The sequence below is a fragment of the Canis aureus genome, chromosome 17, assembly GCF_053574225.1.
Source record: "Canis aureus isolate CA01 chromosome 17, VMU_Caureus_v.1.0, whole genome shotgun sequence".
Classification (NCBI taxonomy): domain Eukaryota; kingdom Metazoa; phylum Chordata; class Mammalia; order Carnivora; family Canidae; genus Canis; species Canis aureus.
Genome location: NC_135627.1, coordinates 11,439,089 through 11,464,503, shown reverse-complemented (window position 1 = coordinate 11,464,503; position 25,415 = coordinate 11,439,089). Strand labels below are relative to the sequence as shown.

Here is a 25,415-nt window from a genome sequence, read left to right as displayed (position 1 = left end):
TCAAAGATAATCATCCTAGTTAACGCTCCCTGACTGGGTTGCTCCTCAGAGGCCGACGGAGGCCTGGGGCGGATACAGACCGCGCCGGGCTGGGAGTGGGCGTGGGGTCCTTCATGGGGGAGGGTGCGGAAGGGGTTCTTAGGTTGTCTCCCCCCATCCCCCCATCCTGGGTCTGGAACCACGCCGAGCCAGCCACTGCTTGGCCAGAAGCCGCGCTGGGCCTCTCGCAGCAAACGCGCACGGTTCGTTCTTTTTCTTTTCTTTCTCTTGGCCCACTGGGCCCACAGTGGTTGGTGTGGCGGAGTGTGGTTTCTCGAAACTCTTTGGAGTCGTCTGGGTCTGTTTGCCCGACGCCCCCACCCCATCCCCCCAGCCCAGGCCTGTTCCCCCTCCCCCTCCCCGCCGGCAGATGAATGAATGGTGGCTTTAATGATCCTGGGCGCGGCGTTGGCCCGGCGGTTCTGAAGATGCTCTGACCTGTAGGGAGGGCGCGAGAGGTCAGGCGCACGCAGGGCCGGGCTTGGGCTCCTCCCAGGCCCGCGCTGCCCCGATATTGATCTCGGGAGAAAGATAAACAGAAAAGCTGGACATTCGGTCATGAATACTAATGAGCCAGGGTAGGAGTTTTAATTGCTGTCGACTTCCTTTTTCCAGTTAATCTTTACTGCAGACTTCGGAGTCGTCATTTCGAGCTTCGTTTTGTCTCCTTCTCTCCCCGCCCTCCTTCTTATACTTTCATTTGAAATGCCCAGGCGAAAGAGACCCGCGTCAACTTGACTTCATCCCTTCCCCTGTGCCCGTGTGTGCGCGAGAGCCCACAGCCCGCGTTCCCAGCAGGGCGCTTCTTCTGCTCACTAATTCTGGAAATGTAGGGGATCCTATAAAATAAATTGTTTCAATGTGGCTTTGGCGAGTCTGCTTCTTGACTTCCTCACCCTTATTGTTTCCAAGACTTCGTGTGTTCTTGGCCTTTAAACTTCCTCTTGACGATCGCATCTTTTCTCCAGGCACTGAGCTCCTTTCTACTCCAGACGGGTGTATTCCATCCCCAAACGTTCCCGTTTCTCGAGTCTCCAGGATTTGACACTGGCTTTGCCAACCGCAGTGTCTAAGCGTTTCAATCTAGCAGTGAATTCTCAGGCAGGCTAATTCATCAGTTTACATAATTGCAGTGTTTTCTTTGGTACCTGTAAGCAACAGTGAAATCTGAGACAGGAACCTGAGGGAATTTCCAGAAACATTTCTGCCTCCATTCTTAATATGCATTTGATAACTTGGTTATACTGTCTTTCTTAAAATAGATTCATTCTTGAATTGATTTTTCCCTTGAAAATATATAAATTGACTGTAAATCCCATAAAAGAGTTTCGGCTGTATGATCAGGAGAGAGAGAGAGAAAAAAAAAAAAAAAAAAGCAAACCCGATTTCTGAAACAGATTATGCAACTCAAGGCAAAACCAAAACCAACCAAAACAACACACACACACACACACAAAAACCCCAGCTGTATTAGAATAATTTCCAGTATTATTTTGATCTTCAAAGTTTGGTACAAAATAAACTGTATTTTACATCATTGTCAATAGCTCCCAGCATTGAAGTCTCCTGAGGATTCTGTTTCACTTACACTTTTCAGTTCAAACTTTTTTTCTTCACACAATGATTTATTATGTAGGTAATTTTAGGGGATACAGTTTACAGCTTGAATTATTAGACTGAACACCTCTGGCTGACACCACGACGCCTTTTTTTTCAGCCTGCAGCTGTGAGTCACAACCCCATTTTCATACCCAACCACTGCACATTCCTCCACAATGTATATTTCCTTCTTGCAAAGATCAAACATGCTTTGGTCAAAGTGTTTATTTTAAAATACAGGAAAATTAAAACTAAACACAGCTCTGCCGAAAAATCCCCCAATGTATCATATTTTTCCTCCTTCTGTGCCCACAAAAAAGTAACAAGTTGTAGCACTTTCAGGAATAAAATTTCAAATCGAAGGGGAACACACAGGCACATACAGACTCGATTTTCATTTTATTATTGAAACACATCAGGAAACTTCCCACTTCTCTTCATATTTGAATCCTGTTTGGATGTCTTTAGTTTTTCCTATAAAAATATCAGAAGCAACAACAGCAACGGATTTTCAAGAAGATACTGATAGGCATCTATTTTAGTCACAAACCTACACATTCATTATTTCTAGGATGTTTTTCTATCTCAGTATCTTTCTTTTAATTGTATCATCCAGAATATAACTTAAAGGAGAGGATATTTTGAAGTATTTGCCAACAGGAAGGAGGAAAAAAAAAAAAAAAGTAACTCAGAAACAACATTTCCCAAGCATCTGGGTAGGTTTTTGGTGTGTGCATGCGTTTCCTTTTTCCCTTAAAATTAAGGTGAAAAATTACAAGGTAAAATCACTGTTTTTCAGCACCTAAATCGTGTGAAGCGGATTTTAACTGCAGATTTTGATGGACAAGTTGTCCTTCTGCAGCCCACTATCTGCTGCTTTTTTCAAGCTTCTCTGGATTCCCATCTGACAGGGATATAGACCTCAGCCACTCCTCTCCCAGGCAGTTTACTCAGCTTCTCAAGCCACGCAGTTCTTTAACGGGGCAGAAACTGGTAGGCTGTTTTTAATCAAGTTTGGAAGCAGAATCTTTTCCCTCTGACGACTGTGCCCAGGGGTGGATCCGGCTGAATGTCTGGCGCTGCGGGCTGCAGGCTCGGCCACCCCTTTTTCAGACACAACATCAGAGAAGGGTATTGAAATAATTGCGTGTGGCAGAAATGTTTAAAAAATAGTATTTAACCTCTCTTACTTCCCATACTTCTGAACTAAAAGGCAAAAGAAGCCAAGAGGAAATCTGAAATGATATTCATTTACCTGCCCAAGGCAGACAAGAAACTTGTAAGAACTTGATGCTTTGAAAATGTGCTCTACAGAATCTTTCAGATTAGGTGCTGCTTAAGATCAACGGCAGTAAAAAACTGTTTAATGATTTGATTGGTTAAAACTTTTCTAGATATCAGTGATAATGAGTTAGGCTAGAAGTCTCTTTCTAGAAATAATTTGGAGGGCATATAGAAAATAATCTATATGTGATCCTCTTCTTCCTGTTCTTTAAGGCGAGATAAATTACAGTACATACTACTTGGATTTTTTTTAACTTTAGAGAAATAATAAAAAATATCTAGCCCTCACATATTATACTATTGAGAATTCTTCGCAAGAGTGGAGAAACAAGGATTTTCAAGATGAAGAACAAAACAAGGAATCAGATTACAATCTTTCTCTAAAATACATGTCTTCCTCTGCTGGGTTTTCAAATGATATCTTTGGTGATTGTTTATCTGAACTATCTGTTCAAATTAAAATGAACTGAATATTTTCCCCTTGACAGTTTAACTGCTGACACACAAAATATTTCTAAAAGTTCTAAATGAAATTCAAAGATTTAAAAAAAAATAAAGCCTCAGTAACAATATTTCTTATCATGACCAAACCAATTTATAGTGAACTTCCTTTCATCCTAGGTAAATCATCTGATACATCAAAATAAAAATCTCACCTTGAAAATATCAACTGTTCTGTCAATGTTATGAGGAGTTATTTTCATGATATGCAATTGGGATCTTTTATTTCATTTCCTTTTTTTTTTTTTTTAGATCCAAAAGAATTAAGTCAAAAACTGATTTGCACTAGGGAGGAGGTATTATCAATGAAAAGTCCTAAAGTATAAATCAGACACATCTCAACTACCTCCTACCACATACATACACACACCCTTCCTGAGAAAAGAAAATGTTTTAACTGAAGAGAGCAGTCATACCGATGATCATCTGACTTCAAATGCCTTCTGGAAAAGTCTATCATAGTTATTTTACAATAGAGCAAAACTGTCATCAAAAGTTTCAGGGTGACATTTTTCTAAATCTTTACATGCTAATTTACTAATTCAGACATGTAAAAAATAATTGATTTTATCGGGCAAAGTATTGCATCATCTATCTGTTAACATAGATATCGCCCATAGAGTGCTATTGTAATCTATGTAAGTTCTCTTATTTTTGACAATTGAGTTCACTTGTAGTCTACTATTCACTTATGCCCCCAACATTTTTGCAGTTGAAAGTTAAATGCTGGGCACTCTGAGGTTGGAAACCCTATCAAATGCTTTCTGTGGAAGCAAAAGTATCTTCCTCTGACAGATGCTACTTTAGGTGTGTTTGCTGTCAAGCGGATCTCGGAATTAAATTAGCGTCATCACTTGCTACTATTTTTCCAAGGTTTGCGGTCCAAGTGGCAGCCCTCTCTGAAACATGCCGTAGGTTCTGTCACATGTGACTCAGAGTCTCCTATTTCTTTGCTTCAAATTTCGTTTTGTGTTTAAAATATAATAAAGTCGGTGTAAAAATAATCTTTAAGAGAGTACTTTCAAGAAGCATTTCCTTTCCTACTGCCAGACAACGCTGCTCCCCAACCTCTTGGCTGGAACCCTTGCTTTCGATTTGTTTGTTTCACGCATTTCCCTAAAGAACCAGGCTCTTTGCGCTATTTAATTCTGCTTAAAAAAATGCATAGAAACTTGTGCCTTGAATCCTAGTATGAAACAAATTGCTATCAAAAGTGTATCAGATTCGTTCCAAATATGTGATTTAAATCAATATTCCCATGCTAGAATATTTTTGAATTTAAGGAATATTTTTAAAATTGTCATTAGAAAAAAAAATTGTCATTAGAATCCGCACTTTTGCAATGTATTTTCAATTGAAGGAGGCTTGCCTGCATTTCTCACGATAAACAAACAAAAGATAACGATTACCGTCTGCTTAGACCTTCCTTTATTATTATTTTTAGCCCGTGTATCATTACCTAACTGGTATGTGTTATTCTGTCCAGCTCTTGATGATCTAGTTGAATTCTAGACATTGTGCCAAGAAGTGTATTTGAAGCAGATAAGTACATATAATACAAATGCGTTTTGTTAGACCTGATGGATGCTATTTTTCTTTTAATAGGTTTGTAGCAAACTAACACAATAACACAATGTATTCCTTTTCAAGGTACATTGTTGAAACAGGTCTATTAAGAGCGCGTTGAGCTATTTCTCGCTTCTATTGAACAGTCTGTTGCTCAAACACAACAGCCAACAAACGCCAGCTGCCTCAACAAAAGTAGAAACCTAACCCTTTTATGTAATGTTTTAACAGAAAGGGTAGCTCTGTTTAATTAAAAACATTGATGATTCAGTGAAACAATGGAAACTCAAGTTCAAGTGGTGCTCTATTGATTTAAGATGATTTTTACTAGCAATGGGTATAATTCATTTTTTTTTTTTTTCCTGGCTCTCTCTTGTGAAAAGGGGTTCCTTCTTGTGGCATTATTTGGGTGAATAGGAAAAGACAGAGATGGCTATTGCCTTAGAAACCTGATTAACGCACGTCGCTTTGAGGGTAAGGTGTTTAATTTATAAGTGCACCCCATATTTTTTGTCAGTTTATTCGCGGTGGGGAAGCTTTGAAAGTAGCTCCTCTCAGCAGGTTAAAAAGTGAAGTCTGCGTCCTGGCATTTAAATGTCTTTGTTATTGTGTCAAGCAAGTTGTTGAAAACCGCATGCCCGGAATACTAAGGTTGGGCGGCTAGAGGAGGCAAGTTGTGTGTGTGTGTGTGTGTGTGTGTGTGCGCGCGTGTGTGTGCGCGCGCCCACACGCGCCCCTGGGCTCGGGGCTGTGTGCGCTAGGACAATTATTTTCATCAGCTGCTTGCTGGCCCGCGCCCGACCGCTCCTCTTTGCAGAACCGACGGCCTCCGGGCTTTCAAGTCTGAAAGCGAGGCAAGAGGGATTCCTCCGAGGAGACCCCCTCCTTGGGAGCGTCGAACTCTCAGCGCCCCGGGGAGCGGGCCTAGGTCAAGGGTTTCCGGGTGCCCCGCCCGCCCCGGCAGAGGACACTCAAAGACCGCGAGGTTCCGGGTTTGGCCCTCCGGGGACCTCCGCGAGGGCCGCCCGGGAGCTCGGGGCGGCGGCCGGGGCGGGGGGTGGGGGGGGTAGGTCAAGGTGGGCGGAGGCAGGTGCTTCCCTCAGGCCCCGCAGCCCGGCAGCCGGCGCCGTTCCGGCCGCGCTCGGCGGCCGCCCTTCTCATCCTTCCTCCCGGTCCTCCCGGGCCCCGCAGGCTGGTCTTCTGCATCCTCGGACCCCCCCCACCCAGTGCGAGGGATGTGGGGACGCAGCTCCCATCCACATCCCTCCCCAAAACAGGCGGCACGAGGCTCGGATGTCCGCAAAGCCGACCTACATAGAGGCCACCCCCAGGGCCTCAGCGCGGGTCGCTACCCATAGGACGCCCTTGTCCGCAGCCCAGGGAGGGCGCGGGTGGCCCCGGGTCGGGAGCTGCTAGGTCCCATCCAGTGGTCGTACAAGTCCCCGGGGTAGGGCCTGCGAAAGAGCGCCTCGGCCACCGTTTGCTTGACGCGGCCGCTACCCTCGTCCGGGGCGGCGTCCTTAGAGCCGCTGCCTCCGGGCCAGGACAGGCCGCGACAGGCCGCGACGGGCCTCGACAGGCCTCGGCGCTGTCCTTCCGCCCGCTCCCGGCGTCCTGTGCGCCCGGGGGGTCAAAGGGCCCGGGCCCCTTCCGGCGCCGGGCCTCGCGCGCGCGCGTGCGCGGGCGCCTCGGGCCACGCGCCCCCTCCCCCAGCAGGCAGAGGACTGGTGGCGACGTGGCCTTGAGGCCGCAGGTGGCAGCCGGTCGGGGCCTCCTTCCCAGGTGAACCCCGGGGAGAACGTGGCCAGGAAGGGACCGGGGAGAGGGGAGAGGGAAACATCCACATGGGCCCCGCAGGCCTAGACTGAATTATTTAAGCTGTTCCCGGTGTTTAAAGAGGTTTTTCAGTTTTTAAAGAATGTCGTAAAAAAATATCAGCCCTTGTTAACTCCCTCATTATATGCTTTTTTCTCCTCCGCTGAACAAGCCATATTTCCTGAAACTGAGGAGTTCTGTGTTTAAACACGTGTCAAGTGTCTTATAAATAATACAAATTCATAAAGAAGAGGAGGAAGTTTAAGGGATACCTGGAGTACTTGGCGTGGCTGCGTGTCCCTGTTGGGTTATTTCTGGCCGTGGTACTGTCGTGAGGAAACGGCTGCGGGACGACGTGGCCCCTCAGGAGCCCGTCCCGTACCTCAGTACCTCAGCTCCCTCACCTCCAGTCCCCACGCTGCTGCCTCCAGAGCAATGCCTTTGTCCCTTCGGTGAAAGACGTTAGAGTGCTCCGCGGAAGTCTGGAAAATAGAGAGGTGATACTTCACTCGGTGCTTGGAGGTCACCTCCCTGCCTTTGCCTCTCAGCTCCCTCTCCCTGGAGTGTCCGCTGCTGTGACACTGCCATGAGAGCCAGCACCCCTTGTTAGAACGAAGGTTAGGGCTGCTTCTGAGGGGAAAAAAAAAGGCAGTAAGACAGATGAGATCTGGCCTTTATTTTATTTTATTTTTATTTATTTTTATTTATTTTTTTAAAGATTTTATTTATTTATTCATGAGAGACACACAGAGAGAGGCAGACACGTAGGCAGAGAGAGAAGCAGGCTCCTCACAGGGAGCCTGACACAGGACTCGATCCCCGGACGGTCGGGGATCACACCCTGAGCCAAAGGCAGACACTCAACCTCTGAGCCACCCAGGCGTCCCTATTTCATTTTTTTAAAAGAATTTTTAAATTCTTTATTTATTTATTTATTTATTTATTTATTTATTTATTTATTTATTATTATTATTTATTTATTATTTTATTTATTTATTTACATTTATTTATTCATGAAAGAGAGAGAGAGAGAGAGGCAGAGACATAGGCAGAAGGAGAAGCAGGCTCCCTACAGGGACCCGGGATCACTACCTGAGCCAAAGGCAGATGCTCAACCACTGAGCCACCCAAGGTGCCCCAAGTTCTGGGCTTTAATTTGGGATCTGGGCTAGGCTAGAGCATCATGTAAGTGTTTGTATTCATTCTCTTGCCTAGGAAAGCCGAAAAAAAAGAGACTGCCCTAACACGATTTGAGATCCTCTGAGTAACACGTAAGTACAGAGTATTATTTCACAGTAAAATGACATGTTTGTTTTAGAATTAGATTGAACTTTAGAGTTACATCCATCCTTCAGATCATCATTCCAGGAAAGATGTCTGTGGGCATTCTATTTCTAGCCGTTTTCGAATGTCTTAACACTGATCAGTCATCTCTTCTGTGTGCGTTGTTGCTACTGCTTCTGGATATAGCAGGTGATGAATGTAATGATCATATGGAGATGCCAGAGTGCTGCAATGTTCATTGTTGGCTATCCGTGATATATGTTGTCAGAGGTTCCCAAATGGTCTGCCAAAAATGGTTTTATTTATTTATTTTTTTTTCAAAAATGGTTTTAATATAAAGAGCTATTTCATTGTTACTTGTAGCCTTCTCTCTCCTTAGAACCTCACTTTGAATCTAAGGTGGTCTGAGCTGGGAATAATGCCTAGTCTCAGGAACTAAGATACATTAAAAATTCCTCATCTCCTCTAAGCACCAACTAAGCACTTTGTTTTAAGAGCAAGCTACCTAACCTTCTCTTTGCTTAAGATAATGAGTCTACTCTCAGGAGGTTTCTAAGGCACTCATGTAAATAGATTTCAGATGGTCATCTTACTGTTCTTTCAGAATTGCTCAGACATCTACGAACCTCAATGATGGAAACAGCTTAGACTGTATAGTTGGGGAATAGTTGGGGCTACTCCCCTTCCCAATAAATTCACTCAGAATCAGCTCTGTATGCATACTGATAAATTCCCAGGTTGGCAGATGAAGACTTTGCTGAGCTTAACAAATACCTTTTTGATGTTTAAACAGCCTCTAATAAGAATGCCAACCATCTGTTGAAAGCCAAACAATAAATAGTGAGCAGAATAGTCAATGCATAGATAATTTACTCATTTGTTGTTTGTTCTTAAACATTAGCCAATTGTCAACAAATTGATATTCAGGCACTCTCTGAGCCAAGCCTCTGTTGCTAAACTCAGATAGGACATTTTGATCTTTTTCTTTGTGTGCCACTCCCTATTCCATAAGAGAACAGGGTGCCTCTTTAAAGGAAAAGATGTACAGCATTTACTACAGTATCAAGTAGCTTGTTCTCTAATGGTAGAGTTAAGACAATTATGTAAAATGACTAAATAATACAAAGTAAATAATACTGGAATATGGAGAATGACTAAATAAAGCACAATGAGTGAGTTGAGTACCTTATTTTTTTTTTAATATTTTATTTATTTATTTATGAGAGACACACACACAGAGAGGCAGAGACACAGGCAGAGGAAGAAGCAGGCTCCATGCAGGAAGCCCGACGTGGGACTCGTTCCCAGGTCTCCAGGATCACGCCCTGGGATGAAGGCTCAACTAAACCGCTGAGCCACCCGGGCTGCCCATGAGTGAGTGCCTTAAAAGAAATATTTATACATTGTCACAGAGTGTTCAAAGATGGATAAAATAACATCAGAAACTGTAAAAGGAACAACATTTAGGCTAGCAATATACTTCCCAACATCAACAAGAGATGTCGAAGACAAAGGAAAGGTCTGAGAGAAAAATAACTGTAACCCAGAATGCCATACTCAGCTAAGCTGTTATTTAAAAATAAAGGCTAAATAAATATGTTTTCGGGGCACCTGGGAGACTCAGTTGGGTAAGCATCTGCCTTTGGCTGAAGTCATGATCCCAGGGTTGTGGGATTGAGCCCCACCTTAAGCAGGGAATCTGCTTCTCCCTCTTTCTCTGCCCCTCCCCACCCAGCTTGTGCTCACTTTAACTCTCTCTCAAATAAATAAATAAATAAATAAACAAATAAATAAATAATATATATATTTTAGATTTTTATTTATTCACAAGAGACATAGGCAGAGGGAGAAGCAGGCTCTGTGCAGGAAGCTCCATGTGGGGCTCGATTCCGGGACTCCAGGATCATGCCCAAGCCAAAGGCAGACGCTCAACTGCTGAGCCACCCAGGCGTCCCTAAATAAAATCTTTTTAAAAAATCAATTTTCAGGGCAGCCCATTGGCTCAGCGGTTTAGCGCCGCCTTCAGCCCAGGGCCTGATTCTGGGGACCAGGGATCAAGTCCCACGTCGGGCTCCCTGCATGGAGCCTGCTTCTCCCTCTGCCTGTGTCTCTGCCTGCCACCTCCCCCGCCCTCCCATGTCTCTCATGAATAAATAAATAAAATATTTTTTTAAAAAGTCCATTTTCAGACCCAAATAGTGGGAATTTACCACTCACCTTTGGTAACAATTATAGGAAGTTGTAGGAGGTGCAGGAGGAAAAGAGTCTAAATCCAGAAGGAGAGAGTGGGCTGCAGCAGGAAATGGTACAAAGAAGTTGTTCATTGACATGCAGGAAATTGAATAGTTACTGCATGTATAAAATAATATGATGAGGACTAGTTCAGGGTGTTTCAAAACATGATGGCAACACAACTTACCCAAACTGAGAGAATCTGATATAGCAGTTCATGTAGAAACTCTTAGCAGACTAAGACCAGAAGGCATCTTCCTCTGCTAGATAAAGAGCATCTACAAAACCCACAGCTCACGTAATACTCAAAGGAAAAAACTGAATACTTTTCTCCCTCAAATTGGGAACAGCTTAAGGATGTTAAGCCACTTCTATTCAACATTATACTGGAAGGCCTAGCCTTGTAGCTAGTTGCAGTAAGTCAGGAAAAAAGGAAAGGCATAAGGATTGATAAAGAAGAAATCAAATTTATTTGTGGAGAATGAGCCTGCATTGGTAGAAGATCTAAATGAGTCTACAAACTTTCAGAAGTAATAAGTGCATTTAGCAAGAATAGGTAGATACAAGGTCAAAAGGCAAAATATCACTTGGACTTCTGTATGGCAGAAAGACACAAATGGGAAAGGAAATTTTAAAAATGCTTTTACAATGATATAAAAAAAAGGTAGAGGAAAAAATCTAACACAGCTATGAGGAGGGAATTAAGTAATGATAATGAGTACAGAAATGAATGCACTGGAAATCAAAGAAGCAATTGGGAGGCTCAAGAAAGTGAAAGTTGGTTCTCTTTATTAAATCTTTAATTTTTAAAGATTTTTTTTTAAAGATTTTATTTGTTTGGGGAAGCCTGGGTGGCTTAGTGGTTGAGTGTCTACCTTCGGCTCAGGGCGTGATCCCAGAGTCCCAGGATTGAGTCCTATATCGGGCTCCCTGTGGGAAGCCTGCTTCTCCATCTGTCTATGTCTCTGCCTCTTTTTTTTTTTTTTTTTTCTATTTTCTTTTTGTGTCTCTGCCTCTTTATCTGTGTCTCTCATGAATAAATAAATAAAATCTTTTAAAAAATTGGGGGGATCCCTGGGTAGCTCAGCGGTTTAGCGCCCCCTTCAGCCCAGGGCATGATCCTGGAGTCGCAGGATCAAGTCCCACATCAGGCTCCCTGCATGGAACCTGCTTCTCCCTCTGCCTGTGTCTCTGCCTCTCTCTCTCCCTGTGTTTCTCATCAAAGAATAAATAAAAAATGTTTTTTTTTTTTTAATTGGGCCATCTGAGTGGTGCTATAGGTTGGGCATCCAACTCTTAGTTTTAGCTCAGGTTGTGATCTTGGAGTCTTGGGATCAAGCCTTGCATCGAGCTCCACACTTGACCTGGGGTCTGCTTGGGATTCTTTCTCCCTCTACCCCTCCTCTCATGCTCTCTCTCTCTAAAATAAATAAATCTTTAAAAAATTAATTTTATTTTTTTATTTTTTTAAATTTTATTTATTTATTCATGAGACACACACACACAGAGAGAGAGAGAGAGAGAGAGAGAGAGAGAGAGAGGCAAAGACACGGGCAGAGGGAGAAGCAGGCTCCAAGCAGGGAGCAGACGTGGGACTCAATCCCAGGTCTCCAGGATCACACCCTGGGCTGAAGGTGGCACTAAACCACTGAGCCACCTGGGCTGCCCTAAAAATTTAATTTTAGAAGGCACAAGTGCACAATGCTAGAAATTTTTAAAAGGTGACAAACTATAGATATAGCAGAGATGTTTTTCAAAATGATAAGAGAATTTAGAAACTTAGGTGGTATGGATAATTTCCTAGGATAATGTAACTTATTCAAAGTGAGTACAGCAGATACCAATTGACAATTCAAAATCCAGCCTTCTTTATTAACCTAGTTCTGATTTTGTTTAGAGTAACGTGCCCAAATAAAAATACTTCCCTAAAATTCTTTGTGGCTAGATGAGCTTTGTGATATAGTTTTGGACAATGAGATGAAAGCGTTTTATTTCCTGATGTGGGTGTTACTTCTTTCTGCTTCAGTTTCTCTCCCTTTCTTTCTTTCTTTCTTTCTTTCTTTCTTTCTTTCTTTCTTTTTTTCTCTTTCTGATTTTATTTATTTATTCATGAAAGAGAGAGAGAGAGAGAGAGAGGCAGAGACATAGGCAGAGGGGGAAGCAGGCTCCATGCAGGAAGCCCGATGTGGGACCAGGACTCTGGGATCACGCCCTGAGCCAAAGGCAGATGCTCAACCACTGAGCCACCCAGGCATCCCTGCTTCAGTTTCTTTCTTACCTAAAAAAAGTGAGAATTGGAAATATAAGCAGCTATTCTGAGCCCAAAGTGTACCAAGCATGAGGTGCAGACCTCTAAGCTAAGGGTAGTGGAATGGAAGGTTAAAGGCTACTTTCCTGACAGCATCATTAAGGAACTGTGTCTTCTCTGAACAGACTTTATCTAGGGGGAAAAAAAAGAAAAAGTAAATGTTTTTTGTTGTTGTTTTGTTTTGTTTTTACAGAAAGTCAGTTTTTCTCTTATTTCTAGCCTAATGTATTCTTTTTTTTAAAGATTTTATTCATCCATTCATGAAAGACACAGAGAGAGAGAGGCAGAGACACAGGCAGAGGGAGAAGCAGGCTCCATGCAGGGAGCCTGACATGGGACTCGATCCTGGGTCTCCAGGATCATGCCCCAGGCCGAAGGCAGGCACTAAACTAATGAGCCAACTGGGCTGCCCTAGCTTAATGTATTCTTTACTTGAGGTATTACTTTAAGAGGAAATAGAAAACCCATGTGAACATATAACCGTTTAAAAAAATGGAATTATTTGTTTAAAAATTTTCCACAGTAAAACATACCAGGCCCATAATACATGCATGTGTGTATGTGTGTGTGTGTGTGTGTGTATGTATGTATGTATGTATGTATTTCTCATAATGCTTTTAAACCTTTAAGGCTCATAATGGCTTTTAACCTGCAAAGAACAGATAATGCCTATTGTATGTCAACAATTTGCGTGTTTGTTTATTTTAAGTAAGCTCTGTGCTGAATGTGGGGCTTGAACTCATGACCCTGAGAGGAAGTCACATGCTCTACACTTTGAGCCAGCCAGGCATCCCATCAATTTAATCAGTTTTTATAAAAGAAGGGAAGTTTTCCAATTTATTTGATGAGTATGGTAAAAGCTAATAAAGTATTAAGAAAAGAAAAAATTATAGTCCAGTTTTACTTATACACTTTATGTTTATAATTTAAAAATCCTAAATAAAACATGAGCAGATTAAATGTGTATAAAAAAATGCAATCTTGGTTAAGGAGGAATTTATTCCAGGAGTTCAAGGATGGTCTACAGTAGAAAACTTACTGATAACTGGTATAATCCAGTATGTTTACAAGTTAAATAAAATGGTAAGATCATCTCAAAAAATTCAAAAAAAGTTTTGGTAAAATTCAAAACATTTGTAATGCAAACTTATCTCTGTAGGAATAATAAAGGAATTTCCTTTTTGAAAAATATTTTATTTATTTATTCATGAAAGAGAGAGAGAGAGAGAGAGAATGGTAGGCAGAGACACAGGCAGAGGGAGAAGCAGGCTCCATGCAGGGAGCCTGACACGGGACTCGATCCCGAGTCTCCAGGATCAGGCCCTGGGCTGAAGGCAGTGCTAAACCGCTGAGCTACCCAGGCTGCCCGAATTTCTTTCTTTTTAAGAAAGATTTCAATCTATTTATTTGACAAAGAGAGCAAAAGAGCACAAGTAGGGGAAGCAGCAGGCAGAGTGAGAGAGAGAAGCAGGCACCTGCTGATCAGAGAGTTCGACAACGAGAGGCTTGATCCGAGGACCCTGAGATCATGACCTGTGCTGGAGGCAGATGCTTAACTGACTGAGCCACGTAGGCACCCCCTAAATTGTTGTTTTAATTAATTAATTAATTAATTAATTAATTAGTTAGTTAATTATTAAAAGATTTTATTTATTCATGAGAGACAGAGAGAGAGGGAGAGAGAGAGGCAGAGACACAGGCAGAGGGAGAAGCTGGCTCCATGCAGGAAGCCTGATGTGGGACTCGATCCTGGGACTCCAGGATTACCCCCTGGGCCGAAGGCAGGTGCTAAACCTCTGAGTCACCCAGGGATCCCCGTAAATTGTTCTTTTAAATCCTATATAGAAAATCTAAGAAAGCCAAACCACTAAAATTAATAAGAGAATTCAGCAAAATTATAGGTTACAGGATTAGTATACAGAGGACCAACAATATTCCTGTGTGCCAACAACAAATTGAAAATCCAGTTAAAAAAATACTTTATGAAGGGGCACCTGGCTGGCGCAGTTGGTAGAGCATGTGACTTCTGATCTTGAGATTATGAGTTTGAGCCCCACATTGAGTGTAGAGATTTTTTTGTTTGTTTTCTTTTTAAAAAGATCTATTTATTTATTTGAGAGAGAGTGAGAGTATGAGCAGGAGAGGCAGAGGGAGAGGTAGAGAGAATCTGAAGTAGACTCTGTGCTCAGCACAGAGCCCAACACAGGGGCTGATCTCAGCACCTTGAAATCACTAACTGAGTTTAAACCAAGAGTTGGACACTTAACTGACTGGGCCACCCTGGTGCCCCTAGAGGTTACATTAAAATTTTTTTAAAATAAAAATTAAAAAATAACATATTAAATAGTGAAAAAGCTATAAGGGACCTTGGAATATATCTAACAAAAGATGTTGAAGATTTTTATGGAGAAAATTATTAAAGAATTTATTTAAGTACATAATGTATACACGTAACATGCTCATGAGTGGGAAGACTTGATTTTGTAAAGATGTAATTTGTTCCTGTATTAACTCATGCATTCCCTACAGTTCCACTATAAGTCCTAATACTTGTGTATGTGTGTAATTTGATAGGTGGATGTTAAAATTTATTTATTTATTTAAATATTTTATTTATTTATTCATTAGAGACACAGAGGGAGAGAGAGAGGCAGAGACACAGGCAGAGGGAGAAGCAGGCTCCGTGCAGGGAGCCCGACATGGGACTCGATCCCAGGTCTCCAGGATCACGCCCTGAGCTGAAGGTGGCGCTAAACCGCCGAGCCACCGGGGCTGCCCAGATGTTAAAATTTAAATGGAAAAGTAAAATGTTGGGCAGCCCCCGTGGCTCAGTGGTTCAGTGCCTGTCTTCAGTCTAGGGTGTGATCCTGAAGACCCTGGATCAAGTCCCATGTCGGGCTCCCTGCACGGAGCCTGCCTCTCCCTCTGCCTGTGTCTCTGCCTTTCTCTCTCTGACTCTCATAAATAAATAAGTAAATAAATAAAATCTTTTTTAAAAAAAGGAAAAGTAAAATGTCAAGAATTGCCAAGATGATTTTGAAAAATAATGAGTGATTTGTCCTGCCAAATATAGGATTTAATGTAAAATTTTAGGGATCCCTGGGTGGCTCAGCGGTTTAGCGCCTGCCTTCAGCCTGGGGTGTGATCCTAGAGTCCCAGGATCGAGTCCCACACGGGCTCCCTGCGTGGAGCCTGCTTCTCCCTCTGCCTCTCTCTCTCTCTGGTCTCTCATGAATAAATAAATAAAATCTTTAAAAAAAAATAAAATTTTAGTAATGATAGTATTGTGACATTTTCACAAGCTTATAAGCAATGGAACAGAGGAGAGTCATGTACCTATAGTAATTTGGTATGACACAGGTGATATTATAAATCAATGGGATGGTATATTCAATAAATAGTACTGAAACAATCAGCTAACTGCATATAAAAACTATAAATCTTTACCCTAACTGTATACAAACCATGTTCTAGTATTAAAACCTTAATCTTAAAAGCAAAACTTATGGGATGCCTGGGTGGCTCAGCGGTTGAGCGTCTGCCTTTGGCCCAGGGCATTATCCTGAAGTCCCAGGATTGAGTCCCACATCAGCCTCCCTGTGTGGAGCCTGTTCTCTCTCTGCCTGTGTCTCTGCCTCTCTCTCTCTCTCTCTGTGTCTCTCATGAATAAATAAATAAAACCTTTAAAAAAATAAAAGCAAAAGTTAAACATTTTCAGAAAAAAAATGTAAGAGAATATCTTTATTATCTCAAGAGGGACTTCCTACTAGACATAGATCATCCTAAAATAACTATTTGTGTGTTATCTAAGAAATTCTTTTTTTAAAAAAGATTTATTTATTTATTTCAGAGAGAGAGAGAGAGAAAGAGAGAGAGAGAGAGAGCACTAGTGGGAGGGCCCAAGGGAGAAGGAGAGAGAATCCCAAGCAGATTCTGCATTGAAAGCAGAGCCTGATGCAGGGCTTGATCTAATAATCCTGAGATTATGACATTAGCTGAAATCAAGAGTTGGACACCTAAATGAACCACCCAGGTGCCCCATCTAAGAAATCATTATTTTTTAAAAATATATTTTATTTATTTATTCATGAGAGACACACAGAGAGAGAGGGAGAGACATAAGCAAAGGGAAAAGCAGGTCCCTGCAGGGAGCCTGATGTGGGACTCAATCTCGGGACTCTAGGATCATGCCCTGAGCCGAAGGCAGACGCTCAACCACTGAACCACCCAGGTGTCTCTAAGAAATTCTTCTTCTTCTTCTTTTTTTAAAAATTTTGTTTATTTATTCATGAGAGACAGAGAGAGAGAGAGGCAGAGACACAGGCAGAGGGAGAAGTAGGCTCCATGCAAGGAGCCCAATGTGGGACTCAATCCCAGGACTCTGGGATCACACTCTTAGCCAAAGGCAGATGCTCAACTGCTGAGCCACCCAGGCAGCCCCCTAAGAAATTATTCTTGATCATATTTGGCATTTTTGGTTTAGTTTCTGGTAAAAAAAAAAAAAAGATGCCCAAATGCAGTAGCCAATTAGATAGCAATTTAACTCTCTTTCATGTAATAGTTCAGGGTAGATAGACGGACTTTGCTCCATAAAGCCATCCTAGAGATCTAGACTAGTTAGCTGACTAGACAGCTTTGTTATCTTCAACATATAGCTTGTAAGGTGCTCTAGTTTTAACATTTAACATGACAATGTGAAGGAAGATGAAGAAACAGCAATTGAACACGTGTGCCTAATAACTGAAGGCTTTTACCCAGAAGCAGTATACATTGTTTCCAGTTTTTCCAGGCACATTCTGTTATTGGCAACTGAGTCCCACCAAGCTGCAAGGGAGACTGGGAAATGTAGCTTAGCTCGGTAGACCTATGTCTGGCTCCAGCTGTTACTGTGGAAGAAGAGGAAAATAGCTGTTGATGTCACTGGAGTGGATGAGATACTCGCTGTGGCTTGTTATGATCTGGATAAGGCCTCCCTTTCTGGTCTCAGTGCTTGGTGGCCAATACTCAGTAGAATCTAAGGAGTAAAAATAGGCCCCAATGCAAAGTCTAATGTAGGCTTACCCTCAAGAACAACATAAAGAGCTTTTTTCTCTCCATACATAGGTATATAACTTTATGACCAAATAACATTTAAAAAAAACTAACAATTCTGGGATGCCTGGGTGGCTCAGTGGTTGAGTGTCTGCCTTTGGCTCATGGCTCAGGGCATGATCCCAGAGTCCTGAGATTGAGATCTGCATCAGGCTCCCTGCAGGGAGCCTGCTTTTCCCTCTGCCTAGGTCTCTACCTCTCTCTCTGTGTCTCTCATGAATAAATAAATAAAATCTTTAAAAAAACCTAACAATCCCAACACTTATATAAACATTCTTTGGAAAAGTTAAGAAAAAGTTAAACTTGAAAGCAACACACTATAAAAAAAGTAAACAGAGGGGCACTTGGGTGTTTCAGTTGGTTAAGCATCTAACTTTGGCTCAGGTCATGATTTTAAGGTCCTGGGATTGAGCTCCCCAGTTAGTTGGAAGTCTGCTTGTCCCTCTCTCTATGCCTCTGCCCCTGTTCCCACTCATGCTCTTTTTCTCTCTTTCTCAAATAAAATCTTTAAAAAGTTTATAAACAATATTTTCCCACTACCAACAGTGTTTAAATTATAATCTAAGTTAAAATAGTTTTGTGATAACGTATATTAGCAAAATTTTCTAGGCTATTCAACTTCATTTTTGAGTTGCTTAAATTTCTGTCCTAATTAGTAGTAACTCAATTAAATATTTCTTTAAAAAAATATTCTTAAGTAATCTCTACACCCATTGCATGGGGTTGAACTTAAAACCCTGAGATCAAGAACCACATCCTCTACCAACTGAGCCATGCCCCTGTTAAATGTTTCTTTATTGTGATCCTGAAGTGGTCTTGGTTCATTTTTTTTTTTTAATTTTTATTTATTCAAGAAAGACATAGGTAGAGAGAGAGGCAGAGACACAGGCAGAGGGAGAAGCAGGCTCCATGCAGGGAGCCTGACGTGGGACTGGATCCGGGGTCTCCAAGATCACACCCTGGGCTTAAAGTGGCACTAAACCGCTGAGCCACCCAGGCTGCCAGGTCTTAGTTCTTTTTAACTAAGAGAAAGAATGTCTTTTTTTTTTTCTTTTAATTCCAGTATAATAGTGTTATGTTACCTTTGGGTATTCAACAATTCCATACATCACCCAGTGCTCATAAAGACGAGTATAATCCTTAATCTCCATCACCTATTTCTTTTTTTAAAAAAGAGTTTATTTGTTTATTTGAGAGCAATAGTGAGAGGAAAAGAGAGAGAGAGAGAAAGAGAGAGAGAAATATTACGAGTAGGGGGGAAGGATGGAGGGAGAAGTAGATTCCCTGCTGAGTAGGGAGCCTGATGCAGGACTTGATTCCAGAACCTGGGGATCATGACCTGAGCCAAATGTAAACACTTAGCCAACTGAGACACTCAGGCACCTGCCCCCCATCACCAGTTCACCCATCCTCCCACCCACCTCCCCTCTGGTATCCATTAGTGTTTTCTCAATAGTTAAGAGTCTGTTTCTTGGTCTCTCTCTCTCTCTCTCTCCTGTGCTCATTTGTTCTGTTTTTAAAATTTCACACATGAGTAAAATCATATGGCATTTGTCTCTTTCTGACTGACTTATTTTACTTAGCATTATATTCTTTAGCTCCATGTTGTTGCAAATGGCAAGATTTCATCCTATTTTGTGGCTGAATACTATTCCATTGTATATGTATGCTACATCTTCTTTATCCATTCATCTGTTTTTAAATTTTTATTTATTTTTTTAAAGATTTTATTTATTTATTCATGAGAGACACAGAAAGAGAGGCAGAGACATAGGCAGAGGGAGAAGCAGGCTCCCCACAGAGACCCCGATTTGGGACTTGATCCCAGGACCCTGGAGTCATGACCTGAGCCAAAGGTAGTCGCTTAACTGACTGAGCTACCCAGGTGCCCTTCATTCATCTATTGATGGACACTCGGGCTACTTCCATCATTCACTATTATAAATAACACTGCTAGGAGAATGTTTTGCCATAGATATACAAATAGGCTTCTCAAAAATAAAATTTAAAAGAATACATTTTGGGGATCCCTGGGTGGCGCAGCGGTTTGGCGCCTGCCTTTGGCCCAGGGCGCGATCCTGGAGACCTGGGATCGAATCCCACGTCGGGCTCCTGGTGCGTGGAGCCTGCTTCTCCCTCTGCCGGTGTCTTTGCCTCTCTCTCCCTCTCTTTCTCTCTCTCTGTGTGACTATCATAAATTAAAAAAATAAATAAATAAAAGAATACATTTCGGTAAAAAACATACTCTTATAGGAGCACCTGGGTAGCCCAGTTGATTGAGCATCTGACTGGTGGTTTCTGCTCGGGTTGTGATCTCATGGGTTATGAGATCGAGCCCTGAGCAGGGCTCCAAGCTCAGTGCAGAGTCAGCTTGAGATTCTCTCTATTCCTCTCCTTCTGCCCCTCTCCCATCTTCATGTTTGTGCACCTGTGTGCTCTCTCTCTCAAATAAATAGATCTTTAAAAAATTTTTTAAAAAATATTTATTTATTTATTCATGAAAGACACAGAGAGAGAGAGAGAGAGGCAGAGACACAGGCAAAAGGAGAAGCAGGGTCCTCACAGGGAGCCCGATGCGGGACTTGATTCTGAATCCTGGGATCAGGCCCTGAGCTGAAGGTAGGTGCTCAACCACTGAGCCACCCAGGCGTCCATATGAGGACAATTTTAAACATAAACTAAAAATAAATACAAATAATGAAAATTTATGCATAGCAATACATGCCACATGCAATATGAAAAGATGAATGACTAAATGGGAAAATATTTGTAATTCACATTATAAAGGGATAAGATCCCTAAAATATAAAGAGCTTTTAGAAATAAATCAAGGGATCCCTGGGTGGCGCAGCGGTTTGGCGCCTGCCTTTGGCCCAGGGCGCGATCCTGGAGACCCGGGATCGAATCCCACATCAGGCTCCCGGTGCATGGAGCCTGCTTCTCCCTCTGCCTGTGTCTCTGCCTCTCTGTCTCTCTCTCTCTCTGTGACTCTCATAAATAAATAAAAAAAATTAAAAAAAAAAAAAAGAAAGAAATCAAGACCAGAGCAACAACCCAGTAGAAAAGTGTAGAACATATTTTAACAGTTCAGAAAAAGAAATCCTATATATTTTTTATTTTTAAAATTTTATTTATTTATTTATTTTTAAGATTTTTATTTATTTATTCATGAAAGACAGAGAGAGAGGCAGAGACAGAGGCAGAGAGAGAAGCAGGCCCCACGCAGGGAGCCCGATGTGGGACTGTATCTCGGGACTCCAGGATTGCGCCCTGGGCCAAAGGCAGGCACCAAACCGCTGAGCCACCCAGGGATCCCCAAAAGAAATCTTTTTTGTTTTGTTTTGTTTTTTTAGAAATCTTTTAAATATGTGAAATGATGTTCATTTTCACACATGAGTTAAAACCTTACTGAGAGGGCAGCCCCGGTGGTGCAGCGGTTTGGCGCTGCCTGCAGCCCGGGGTGTGATCCTGGGGACCCTGGATCAAGTCCCACGTCGGGCTCTTTGTATGATGCCTGCTTCTCCCTCTGCCTGTGTCTCTGCCTCTCTCTCTCTCTCTGTGTCTATCATGAATAAATAAATAAAATCTTAAAAAAAAAACACCTTACTGAGATAAATAATTTCTCACCTAGGATATGGGCAAAAATTCAAAAGTTTGATAACACTCTTTGTTGGAGAGATGGTGGGAAAATATGCACATTGCTGGTAGAAGTACAAAAAGGTACAAACTTTATGGAGGGAAATTTGGCAATATACGGAAAGCTTACATTTGATTTACCCTTTGTTTCCTATTGCTGCTTAACACATTACCACAAACATAGTAGCTTACCCAACACAAATTTATTATATTTCTGGAAGTCAGAAGTCTAAGATGTGTCTGCAGGGCTGCATTCTTTCTGGAGACTCTAGGAGAGTATAAATGTTTATCACTTCATGGCCAGGGATTATATAACTTTGAATCTCTCATGTGCATTGAGTATAAACTTAATAAATACTTATTATTGGTAATGATATAAATACTAGTGATCCTTTAAATTAAATACTTTTATCTTTTGTTTTTCCCTAATTTTCTATTTTGGAACTTTTTTCTGTTTTCTTTTTCCTTTTTTTTTTTAAATATTTTATTTATTCATTCTGAGAGACACACACAGAGAGGCAGACACACAGGGAGAGGGAGAACCAGACTCCCAGTGGGGAGCCAGATACAGGACTCCATCCCAGGACTCTGGGATCACGACCTCAGCCAGGGGCAGACACTCAAACACTGAGCCACCCAGGCATCCCTGGAACTTTTTTCTTAAGTAGCCTCTACACCAAATGTGGGGTTCAAGCTCATGATCCTTAGATCAAGAGTCTCATACTCCATCAACTGAGCCAACCAGATGCCCTTATTTTAAAACTTTTCAAACACAGTTGCATGAGTAATTTACCATCATGAAACTTCACCCCAACGTGCACATGCTGAGATTTAAGGACATTCTCCAATATACTACTATTATCACAACTTAGATAACATCTAATACCCAGTTCATGTTCAAATTTCTCCAATTGCGGGATGCCTGGGTGGCTCAGTGGTTAAGCGTCTGCCTTCAGCTCAAGGCGTGATCCTAGAGACCTGGGATCAAGTCCCATATCAGGCTCCTGCATGGAGCCTGCTTCTCCCTCTGCCTATGTCTCTGCCTATCTTCCTGTGTCTCTCATGAATAAATAAATAAATAAAATCTTTTTAAAAATGTCTCCAATTGTTTTAAGATTTTATTTATTTATTCATGAGAGACACATACATAGAGAGAGAAAGAGACAGAGAGAGAGGCAGAGAACACAGGCAGAGGGAGAAGCAGACTCTATGCAGGGAGCCCGACGTGGGACTCAATCCCAGGACTCCAGGATCACACCCTGAGTCCAAGGCTGGTGCCCAACCGCTGAGCCACCCAGGGATCCCCTCTTTTTTTTTTTTTTTTAAAAGATTTATTTATTTATTCATGAGAGATAGAATGAGAAACAGAGACATAGGACAGGAAGAAGCAGGCTCCCTGCAGGGAGCCCCATGTGGCATTGAATCCCAAACCCTAGGATCACACCTTGAGCCAAAGGCAGACACTCTACCACTGAGCCACCCAGGCGTCCCTCTCTAATTGTTTCAACAGATACCTTTTATAGGTTAAAAATCATACAAAGTTTTCTACACTGTTATCTTCTTAGTCTTTTTTGGTCTAAAAAAATCCTTCACAGGATGCCTGGGTGGCTCAGTGGTTGAAGGTCTGCCTTTCGCTGAGTGTGATCCTGGAGTCTGGGGATTGAGTCCCACATTGGGCTCCCTGCATATAGCCTGCCTCTCTCTCTGCCTGTGTCTTTGCCTCTCTCTCTCTCTCTGTCTCTTTCTCTGTGTGTGTGTGTCTCTCGTGAATTAATAAATAAGATCTTAAAAAAAAAAGTCCATCACTTTTTTTTTTAAGATTTTATTTATTTATTTGACAGAGCAAGAGCACACAAGCCAGGAGAGAGGCAGAGGGAGAGGGAGAATCAGATTCCTCGCTGAGCAGGGAGCCCGATGTGGGGCTCGATCCTAGGATCCCAGGATCACGACCCGAGCAAAAGGCAGATGCTCAACCAACTGAGCCGCCCAGGAACCCAAAGTCCTTCACTTTTAATTTTCTTTTTATGACATTAATAGTAAATGTTTTTGAAAGGTCCAATCTACTTTTATTTTTATTTTAAAGATTTTTATTTATTTGTTTGTGAGAGATACACAGAGAGAGAGAGAGGCAGAGACACAGGCAGAGGGAGAAGCAGGCTCCACGCAGGGAGCAGGACTCTATCCCCGGACTGCAAGATCACGCCCTGGGCTAAAGGCAGGCGCTAAACCGCTGAGCCACCCAGGAATCCCCTCTACTTTTCTAATAGTGTATATCTCACATTCTGTGTTTGATTATTTCCTCATGGTGTCATTTAACCCGTTCTATCCCTTCTCTTTTCTACAAACCTAGAGGGTTTTTTTTTCTTTTAAGACTTTATTTATTTATTTGAGAGGGAGAGAAGGACATTCTCCAATATACTACCATTAGTATTCATAAGCAGGGGGAGGGGCAAAGGGAGAGGTACAAGCAGACTCCCTGCTGAGTAGAGAGCTTGATGTGGGGCTCAATCCCAGGACCCTGAGATCAGGGCCTGAGCTGAAGTCAGATACTTAATGGACTGAGCCACCTGGGCACCCCAAGTCTAGAGGTTTGATTAGACTCAGGTTGAATTCATGATGTCATTTAGTTCCGTTATTAGTGATGCTACATTTGGTCACTTTGTTAAGGTGGTAACTGTCAGTTCTTTCTATGATAAAGGTACGTTTTCTTCTTTGGAGTTAAAAATGATATATGGAGTGATACTTCAGTATAGAGTGAAAATATCCCTTCACTCAATGAACAAACATTTACCTGTCTTATTTAGTTTGCTGTGATGTAGGGTTGATTCATATTCATAGGCTCAAGATCAGAAGATACTTCCAATTAGAACAGTACTTCTCACCTGGAGGTGATTTTGCCCCTCAGAGACGTATTTGGTTGTCACAACTGAGAGGGGGTGCATACTACAGGCATCTAGTGGGTAGAGGCCAAAGATGCTTTGCGTATCCTGCAATGCACAGGAAAGCCCTCCTAGCAAAGAACTGTTCAGCCCAGGATGTCAGTATTTCTACTGCTGAGAAACCTTGTCTAACCTAGATATAGAATTAAGCTGCTTTCTCACACACAGTTCATTTCAGAGACACTAGTAAAGTTTTAGACCCTATCTTCAGCAGTGGTAGAAACCAAGCAGATATTAGAGTCCATCATAATATTATCATGTTTCTTTCAAACCAGGCAGATTTTGCTGCCCACCTGTTCTGTCTTTCCTTTCCTTTATAGGTTATCTTCTCAAGAAGGATTTAAATTGCTTTTCTTTACTTTTTTTTTTAAGGATTTTATTTTTAAATAGTCTCCACACCCAATATGGAGCCTAAACCCGCAACCCCAAGACCAAGAGTCACCTGCTCCACCAACTGAGCCAGCCAGTTGCCCTGCTTTTCTCTACTATTAATAAACTAACGACATAAGGATGGAAAGAAAAAAAAATACTAGAATTAATACATTGAGGGATTTTTGTCTGCTTTTGTGTTTCCTAGAAGATTTTGTAATGTCATCTTAAAAGCCTCAGAACCAGAGAAGAGAAAATGGAGAAAGAGAAATATCAGGTTAGGAATTCACTGTTACAAAAATGGTCCAAAGAGAGTAACCAGAGTTCAAGAAGGGGCATGAGAGTGCAGAGGGCATTTCCACTCTCACACCTGTAAGTTATTAATGACCTTTGAAGTGATTGTTGATGGAAGCACTTGTACATTTGAGCTGCTTCATATGTATACTTAGTGTATTCAGAGAACTGCCTAGCTCTGGAGCCCTGAAATACCTTCAAGCTGCATTAGAGATCAAACGGCAAAATCCATGACTTGGGAATATCATATAGCCATGTGACATGTGGAAGGGTCCAGAGTATGAGAATCAATGCATAAACAATCACACTGTATATTTTTAACTGAGAGATTTAGCATTGCTTCCATAACTTTTAAAATTGCAATCTCAGAAAATAATGTCCCACAGTTTCAAGATAAGGTGGTAAGAGGAAAAGTGTTTATACATTTATTTTGGGTTCCTATTCTTAAAAGGTTAGAA

At 41.9% G+C, this 25,415-nt stretch overlaps 1 protein-coding gene across 2 annotated transcripts in view; it reads left to right on the top strand.

The window, feature by feature from the left end:
* The first annotated feature begins 6,636 nt into the window (after window positions 1-6,636).
* PCCA (propionyl-CoA carboxylase subunit alpha) overlaps window positions 6,637-25,415 on the top strand; it is a 461,536-nt gene continuing 442,757 nt past the window's right edge. The window contains exons 1-2 of one of the 2 annotated variants that reach the window (XM_077855069.1): window positions 6,637-6,771; window positions 8,020-8,075. The gene's annotated coding sequence lies outside the window, so the exon portion shown is untranslated. The remainder of the gene's footprint in view (window positions 6,772-8,019; window positions 8,076-25,415) is intronic. The other variant, XM_077855072.1, reaches the window with a different exon arrangement.